We start from the raw sequence: 10,205 nt of genomic DNA on the forward strand, positions 1-10,205 counted from the left end.
GTCGAATGAAAAGTAAGTCAGCTGGTCTATAGTTACGATCTTTCCATTATGAGGGAAATTTATAAGCTGAAAGACCGATGAAACGACAGCTGTCATAGCGTAAGACCAACTACGACCCAAGAGAAGGTTGTTATCTAGACGGGCATCAACCACCTCCACATCTAGATTAATAGTTTTTCCTTCAACCCCTATAGGTAGATCCTGTAGAATGGAAAAAGGATGAAACCCACGGCCATCAAAGGCATTTAGAATCATTGGGGATTGATTTAGCGAAGGAGAACCAAGCGATCTCCAACACTGTATCGAAATAATACACGTTGAGGCTCCCTCATCAATCACAGTCCTGTAAATAGGTCTGTTTTTTACTAACACTGGGATCTGGAAAGCCATTTGATGAGGTAAGCGTGGTGTACTATTTTCTAGATCAAAAATTATAAGGTTCGAGTCCTGAACATCAACAGCTCCTATAGCTGACAATAGTAATTTACATTGTGCTGGACATGATTACAGCACTTCCAAAGCTGACATTGTTGAAGGTGAAACAGCTAAATCTTCAACAATGTTATAGTTCTGAGCTGCTCTCGCATGTGGATTGAAAGCTGACTTTCGAAGTATACCCTTGGCGGGCAGTTTGATTACTAAGTCTAGATTAGGTTTCTCGATCTATAGTGGATCGGAACCGGGAGCTGAGGTTGATGGGTTAGAATGAGAAGATTCTGCTTCTTTACCATCAACAGGACTTTTACTACCATAATCATGCGATCAAGTCGCAATCCTCACATGGGACATCATCAGTATGGGTTCTTCATTAGCATTTGAGGAAGAACCTATCATCTTACTATCTTGACTTGGAAAAGGATCCTTCAAAATAGCAGGCGTTTGGGAACCTTTGATAATTTTCACAACCTCTGCACGATGAGGGCAGTCTCTTGTAAAATGCTCTTTGTCACAAATGAGACAAGGATAACGAGGTTTGCGTTTCTCATCATTTGATTCCGCTTTTTTTGGTTTCTCTTTCGAATTTTTATCTGTTTTATTTTATTCTTCCCTTTCTTCTTACCACCGGATTTTGATTTGGCTGTAGATGACTCTACAACATGAATATCGGCGGAAATTTCCGTGGAAGAATCTCCTATCGGGGAATCTGGCAAGGTTATGGTAGGAGAAGAATTCTTGGAAAACTTCTTCTTACTTTTGATATTAACTGTACCAATCATACCATCAGCGGCATGAGACCCTGAAGGAGCTGCAACGATTTGATTTTGCTTAGGAAGATCGGGGATTTTCTCGTGTAACGTACCGGACTGAGTATAAACTAAGTCAAGGTACTGTGCTTGAGCAATTACTTGCTCCTCAATAATGACTCCGGCCTTAGCTACATCCTCAGTGATCTTTGGCAATAAAGATTTTATAAACCATTCAGCTAAGATCTGGTCCGGAATAAAAACCTTCACTAAACACCGTTGACGACTCCATTCATGAATGTGATCTAAAATGTAAGTGGACGTTGACTGCTTTAACGAAGTTAATAATTTCGTGCCATTGTCATATCTGACTGGCAACTGAAAATGAGTTAAAAACGAAGTAGCTAGCTGACTAAAATTATAAAAAGTAGCTCGCGGTAACTCAATGTACCACTTGGCCACAAGACCAATTAGAGTGCGCTGGACAAGCCTTAAACGATTGAATCATCTGAAATGGAATTAGACGCACACCAGAGGTGATAAGTCATCACATGGTTCGACGGATCCTCTCCTGATTTGCCTTCAAACTTAGGAATATCACTAGGCAACTTATTCAGCATTGGCGGCCAAAATGGAAGATAATTAATGGGATCATTCGTTAGGCGCGACAAGTCAGGCAAGTCCAAAGTTGCGATAAACGGTAACTGACGATTAGGGTCCCTAAAACTCTGGGTCATGAGACCAGCCCCAGGAGTAGGATATCCAAGATAACTAGGAATTGGAATTGCATTTGGGATATTATATCCTCCCAGAAAACCAGGATTAACCGGACCGTACTAGGGTTGCTGAGGTTGTTGATATGTATACCCAGGGTACGGTTGATACTGATAGACTGGCTGCTGCACAGCAGGACCGAATTGGTACTGTCCTGGTACGGTTGATAGGTAAATTGAGGTTGACTTGTGACAACCGTACTTGAACCAGGTTGTCCTACAGGCATCTGAACCGAAGTTTGAATTGTGGATCTAGACTAAGGTAAAGATGTCTGAGGAGTTGATATAGGAACAGTAGAAACCGGAGCTGTCGATACTCCAGAAGTAGGTGGGGTAGATTGAACAGATGTTGCAGCAGTTGCAGTAGCCATTTGAGGCAGAGTACGAGGCGTACTAGGCCCAGGATGAGAAACTACCAAAGGTACAGAAGTTTGAATAGTAGACTGGACAGGTTGCTGGGGTGAACCATAAACTAAGGGTTGTCTAGTTTGAGATGACAACTATACATTTGGTTGCAAGACCTGTTGAGTTTGCGATGGATCCCACACTAAGTTCATTCTTGGGTACGGACCCATAACAGGTTGAGAATATTGAGGACCATAACCAGGTTGAGGGTAGGGTTGATAATTCAGAGGTACATTTCCAGTTCCTTGAACATATGATTGACCGGAAGGTGGTTGGAAACCTTGGTTCGAGTACTGACCTTGGGGTTGATAACCCTGAGGCACGTACTGATACTGGGGTTGACCTTGAGGTACATATTGATACTGGGGTTGACCTTGAGGTACATATTGATTCTGGGGTTGACCTTGAGGAACGTACTATCCCTTAGGTATGTACTGTCCTTGAGGTTGCCCCCCAGGCACAAATTGGGTACCTTGAGGTTGCCCCCCAAGCGATAATTGAGGATTTTGAGGCTGCCCCCCAGGCGGTAACTGGCCACCTTGAGGTTGAGGATTAGGAAAAGTACCTAACATCATGAGAATATCTTCTACACTCAACGGCTTAGTACCATTGTTTCCAGTTAATAACCCTTGTTCAATGGGTTCAGGAGATGCTCCCAAAAAAGTACCAGTAAGTGACTGATACCCAAAGGGAACAGAAGGACCGCCGTACAAAAAGGATTCTGGAGATTGAGAAAACATGGATGACTGTCTTGACATATTTAACGGAGGATAGTAACCTCTAGGTGTTGGGTGATAAGGAATACGAGGTGGTGAAAAACTTAGTCCCGGGTTTTCCAAAAAATTGGTCAATGAAAGATACCAAGCACTGCTCCTAGGTGGACTGTAAAAGATTGATTCACGCTCCCTAAGTTTGATAACAGGTTGATTTTCAGGGATAGGGATGCCTACTTCTTCTTCCGGAGTAGCAAGTTCTTCAATAGCTATAAGTCCAGAAGGAAGATTTTGGGTAATTATTCTTTCTACCCTGGGTGAACTAGGACCACTAGAAGTTGGAGAGGTAAACCCCGATGTTGGAGTAGCAGCAAATTCACTTTCAGGTTCAGATATTTCAGGTTCCTCACCTATATCACTAGTAGATGAAAAGCTACCAGTAATTTCGGAAACAGACACAGATTGTGGATTATAATCTGCTACTAGAGCTTGAAAATCAGGATGTACCACCAAAGAAGACTCTCCTTCTTCAGGTGACCCAACTCTACTGTCTCTAGGAGTGACGAGGGCTCTTAAGCCTTCAGGCTGGCTCGGTGAAAACTCAGGAGGTTGGCCCTGAAGTCTACGGGACTTCCTCGGTAATTCAGCCGCGATTAAAAATTTTAACTACTTCACACGCAAATAAAGTAAAATCTCAATGAAAACCACCTAAAGCCTCTAAAGAACCAAACAAATTTGAATCACACGCATAAAGAATCTAGGAGATCAAACCACACACAAACAGTAACTTTTCGTACTGAAAACACTAGTTGGTGATGAAATCCAACGTCGCAGAATTCAATACAGAAATGGCGGTTGGAATAGTTACCCGGGCAACCTGCTTAATGAATAGACTGGCACAAGTTCCTCCACTAAACCATCTCGAGTGAAGAGAACCCCCCAAAAAATCCAAGTGAGTCTAGCCGATGTCTGCTCCAGGTACAATGGGATCTTCCCACCACTGTCACCTTAGGAAGAATCCTATAGAATATGGTCACTAAGGTTACCAACGGAAACAAATATACCTGGGGGAACAGTCTACGATCCGATACGCACGCAAGGGCAGAGTAACAAGCTCAATCCCCTTGAAGGCTCCTTGACATAATCCAAGGTTTACCAACAAGTGACCCCAGGCTCCTCGACAATGGTTAATCTGAGGTTTACCGTTTTTAATACGTGAATATCTGGCGTCGTTCCCAATGAGGAAGGATTGATTCCCACACTGGTTCGGACACGATCTCGTGCTTCTCCTTTAAGAGGAGCTTTCCTAGAGCATAGATGCAACAATTGGATTTTTCTCCTACCACAAGATACAGCTACTTGTTTGTTTTACTGTCTTGGAGAGTTAATTACTCCCTACTCCAAGACACTAGCCTAAGCTATGTTGGTGTATTAGAGCCCTAGAAACAAAAATATTACTAGATAGATTTTACTTTAAGCATTATTTTTATTGGTTTTTGTTTAAGTCAAGAGGTGCGGAGATGAAACTTGTGGTGTGAAGACTCGACTCGAAATCACTAAAAAATGCACTTAAGATGATTAAGCAATCTTTTCCCTTCAATGAACTTCTAGCTAGGAAAGAGTTTGAGAATGCAAATGCTTGTAAACACAAATCTTTCTTAACCAAAAAATTAAAAGAAGAGCTTTTTGTCTTTTCCAATGCACTCAAAACGAGACAACTAGTTATTTTCACAAAAATTTCCCTTTTCTTTCAAAACACTCAAATACTACAAAAACAAACTTTTTCCAAAAGAGATTTTTTTATTTTTTATAAAACACTCAAAACTATGGAAATAACTAATCTTGAGATCTATAAACTATAAAAAACCATTTGATGTCAAAGCTTACAAGATGTCTTTTTCAAGGATGTTTTACTTAGCTATAAGAAAACTAAGGACTAATTTGCCCAGAATCACAAATCAGTCAAAAACAACCAATTTTTGTTTTCTTTTCTAAAAATGAAATCCAAACTTTTAACACAAGCCTTTTTGAAGTTTCGCAAAGAGAAAACACAAGGTGGGTTCCTCAACAAAGGCAAATTTTTCAAATGGTCAGACTCATAAGAAGGCCAGTAAAAACCAAGGTGATCTGAGGCTTCTACAGCTTCTAAGCTCTGAGCTACTACAAGACCAAAATGAAAAACAAGCTCGGCAACCAAAACTTCTAGGAATTTCACCTAAAACCCTAACACCAATGGAATCAACCTAAGAAAAGTTCTTAACAAGTCATATGTAGGTTTGGGCAGGGGACAACAACATCTAAACAAAAACTAAACTGACTGAAAGAGAAAATCTTAAGTTTTTTCAAAATTTTAGCAGGGTCCGCAGGCCCACAGTTCACACAGGTGTGGTACCACTCTGTGCTAACAGCAAAAGTGTGGATAGGTCCGCACTGTGTTGCAAGCCGAGGGTGCGGTCCTCTCCCAAAGTTATGAAAACAAAAAATAATCCTAGATCTACTAAATCTACCCAATTCCACACACAACAAGCCAAAAACAGAAACAAAAACACAGTTTCTCAAGTCAAAGTAAAGCAAATAAAGAAATCAAGTTCCCCAGCGGAGTCACCATTTTGTCACACGGAATGAGTCGATCTTGCGGACAAGATTGACCTTCCTAGAATCTAACAATATCTAGTGACAAGCAAGCCAATCAAAAACTATCTTTCTTTAAATATGCAATTCATAAACAAAGGCAAACAAGTGTTTTAGGCCTACCTTGGGTCCAATGCAAGTTTGTGGAAGCCTCGCTCCTTTGATCCAAATGAGCTCCCTTGTAGCGAATCTATGAACACAAACAAGCAAACAAATTAAATAGCACATGAAAGGCCAATATCATAAAGCATACTTATCATGATGATCAAGGAATTCATGAAACAAATGACATAAGACAATTTGTTGAGAAAAATAAATCTGATTGTATTAATTCAAATAAAAGAAGAACTTTACAACCTGTGCCTTGATGTTATACAAGCTCCTCCCAAGGTCTAACAAGAAGTATCCTCTACTTTGAAAAGTTTCACTCTCTTCCCAATGAAGCCAAAAGGTATGTGATCTCTCCTCTCAAGCTTAACTAGGAAGTCTCAATTCCACCAGCATTTACCCTAAAAAATGTTCAGCTTCCAACCTCTCTAGCAACCAGCCCAATGCCTTAATTTATAGTGCAATGGAGGGAAGTTACTAGGTCCTCCTTCAAAGGGATAAAATCCTCCTTCAAAGGGATAGCTCCTCTCATCAAGGGATTAGCTCCTTCTCTTTTGGGATGCATGAACCACCTAAGAGCAAACAATCCACGTCAAAATTCCTTCTAGAATCATCTAGAATTAACCCAAAGTGAGTTTTTTAGAATAAACTTACCCCTTTTTGACTTTCACAGGGGTCCACACCCACTCCTTTAGAGACAGAGTGGGCAGGTCCGCAGGTAATGTGAACAGGAGGTGCGGGACCGCAGGCAATAGTGAGAGAAAGTGTGGAACCAGAGCTTTGTTGATTTTCAATGTCTTTATCTCATTTTCAAAGCTTGACTTGAAGAGCTGAGGTCTGAGACTTGCTTAGGAGGACAATACAAGTGATGATAAACCCATACTGACTGCAAATAGTCATGGTGACGATATGTTTGTGTAACAAGACATCAATCCTTTGCTTCTCTGGAATATCATTTACCCTTATATTCAATTTTTGAAAGTCCTCAATGTGCTCTGCCATTGAACCCTTTTGTTTGAGATTTATCAATTGGCTAAAGGAGGTGTTTCTCTTTGTATCCTCATAATGTGTTATCATTTCCTTTGTGAATATTGACCACGTGACAAGTGTTTTACGAGAACAAAGCCCTTTATACCATAAAAATTGATTCAATTCTAAATATAAAGATGCAATATGTACCTTTTGTAACAGTTGCGCCTCATGTAGATCAAAATATTGCTCCATCTATAGTATCCAATTTACCGAATCCTTGCCATCAAACTTCCTCATATCACCTTTTCTTGATTTTAGAAGCTTGATCTTGAAATAACTGTAACTCTGTAATTTTAGATCTCTAAGTTCTGAAATTGCATCCTACAGTAGCCCTCTAAGTCTTCTTTCTAACCTCGCAAGTCTGATCAAGATTGGATTCTGCAAGGAAGAGTTATGTCAAATCTCCCATGATGACCTGATTATAGACCGGTTCAGTAGAGCGAACTTGTACGAAGTGAAACGTGTGACTGTTTCAACCTTAGGAGCTGAAATTGATGCAAAGAAAACTACCAGCCATCCTCTTTCTGCAACGTCATACGAAATTTCAATCTGATTCTCAGAGAGAAAGTTATGACAATTTTCCAAAGTTCACTTGTTAGCGATGTAATTAGGGAGCCTGTAGAAACCCTAAATGTCTCGGATTGTATCTCCGAAAATATAGTGAAACAAGATCTTAAATTTGGGCCCAAGATTCACCAAGTGTTTGTCTCAAATAGTTTTAATTTTAGAGTCTTAAACTTCATAGAAAAACATGTATAGTGAAAATTCCACGATGGCCCATTTAAAATGAATTCTGGAGCTTGCAAAAATCCTAACTTCCTCAGATCAGCTCTTCAAAAATATAGCGAGACAAGATCTGAAATTCAGACCCGTGTTTTAGTGGGATTGCATCTAAAATGGGTTTCTTTTGTAGATTTTGAAACATCACAGAAAAAACATTATAGCGAAAATTCCACGATGACCTATTTGGAGTAGCAAAACCCTAGAATCCAAAGCTCTAATACCAAATGTTATGAAACTAGTTCACAAAAAGATAGAAAAGATAGATCAAAGACTTAGAAATTAGCCTCTTCGAGGGGGAAACCTCCTTTACATTACAAAAATGAACAATTCTTGGATGATACAAATGACAAGACCTCCTTCCTATATATAGGAGTCTAAGGGGTCATAATATAATCAGAGCCAGCATAACAATAATAATGTAAGGGCACGATAATAACAATAGTGGGCTTCTATGGGGCACAATAATAACAATATGGGGACTACATGGGCACAACAATATAATAAGGGGGTTGTACTAATAACAATGAGTTACACTAGTAGTATAGAGACCTAACAGACATTCAGCTTCAAAGATGGGTTTGATTGTATTAATGAAGCACTACAAGAAGTCAAAGAAGCGATCTTTAGGATACCGTAGGATCCTTTGGATCTAATTCAGCCCGATTGGACTACTCACCTCAGCCACGCGCTGGAATGCTATAACGTAACTATTGAAGAAGAAGACAAGGACCCCCAAAAGATTAATATCCTTGAAACTTAGGGTCACCGTGAGGTCGAGGGACCGTAGATTGAGAATCTTGATATAACCACTCCGCTAAAAACTAAACAGATAAACATTTGCACGAAGGCAGAGCCCAAATTTACGAATATTGAACATTACTGGGATGACGCGATGGTAGATAAGGTCGCCTAAATTCTCCGCAAATACCAGGATTTGTTCCCTACCAAGTTTACGGAGTTAAAAGGGATAATAGGAGACCTCGGCATTATGAAGATCACGTTGAAACCCGACGCGAAGCCGGTTAAGCAAAGACCTTACCATCTCAATCTAAAGTATAAGCAGAAGGTTTGCTTAGAGTTAGATAAGATGCTCGGGTAGGCATCATTGAGCCCATAGAGGAATCTGATGGGGTGAGCCCAATGGTGGTACAAGAAAAGAAGCATAAGGATGAAATAAGGATATGCGTAGATCTCAGGAAGTTGAATGAAGCTTGTGTGCATGATCCTTTCCCAACTCTATTCACTGATGAAGTATTGGATAATGTAGGTGGCCAGGAAGCGTACTCCTTCACTGATGGGTTCTCTGGGTACCATCAGATCAAAATCGCATCTGAAGATAGAAGCAAGACGACCTTTGCGACTGAATGGGGATGTTTTCAGTACACCATAATGCCTTTCAGATTAAAGAATGCGCCTGCGATTTTTTCGCGCGTAGTCATTGCTGCATTCAAAGACTTCATTCATAAGTTTTTGGAGGTGTACTTTGATGACTGGACTGTGTTTGGGTTGGTAAAATGCCATGTCAAAATTTTTCACTTGATGCTAGATACTTGTCAAAGGTACCAAATCGTGCTCAATCTGAAGAAATGTTTGTTTTGTGTCCCTTTTGGGATTTTGTTGGGTCATGTGGTATGCAGACAAGGATTTATGGTAGACCCCACGAAGATCACAATGATAATTAACCTGGAGGCACCAAGGTGTGAAACAGCTACGCGCAACGCTAGGACATACTAGGTACTATAGGAAGTTTATCAAGAGTTATGCCCAGAACACTGTGCCTATGGAGAAATTGTTGAAAGAGGATGTCACGTTCTATTGGAACGAGGAATGTTAGAAAAGCTTGGATGTGTTGAAAGAAAAAATGGTCACAATGCCGATTTTAGTGTTCCCGGATTGGAAGAAGGAGTTTCATGTACATGTAGACGTGTCATGTATTGCACTGGGAGCAGTACTGGCATAGGCTAGCGAAGGAGAATTGGACCATCCTATATCATTCGCAAGTAGGAAGTTACCAAGGCTGAGAAGAACTATTCCACCACCAAGTGTGAAGGCCTAGCCATGTTATACGTGCTCTAGAAGTTTAGACACTATTTGTTGGGTGGACATTTTAAGATGTATACGGATCATTCTGCATTGAAATACCTAGTCAATAATCCTGTGTTGGCGGGGAAACCTACAGATGGTTGTTATTGTTCCAGGAGTATGATTTTGAAGTTATTGTGAACCCTGAATGATTAAACATGGGACCAGATCATCTGTGGCACATCGAAATGGGAGAGGAGCCCACTAATTTGGAGGAAGGATTGCCTGACGCACAACTCTTTGTAGCGCGCATCGTGGATGGTCACTTTGAAGACATCATACACTTCCTAACGACAGGGACTGCCCCAGAAGGCTATACTACCCAGTAGAAAAAGGAGTTAGTGGTGCTCATGACAGAATTTTCTGTCATTGCCAGAAATTTGTACAAAATGGGGTCTAATGAGGTATTGCAACGATGTATACCAAAGTTTGAAAGAAGCAGTATCCTCACAGATGCTCATGGGGGTGCTGCAGGAGGGAATTACGTAGGAAGG

Source organism: Pinus tabuliformis, chromosome 8, assembly GCF_031772625.1.
Source record: "Pinus tabuliformis cultivar Carrire ecotype Pingquan chromosome 8, CPIR1, whole genome shotgun sequence".
Lineage (NCBI taxonomy): Eukaryota > Viridiplantae > Streptophyta > Pinopsida > Pinales > Pinaceae > Pinus > Pinus tabuliformis.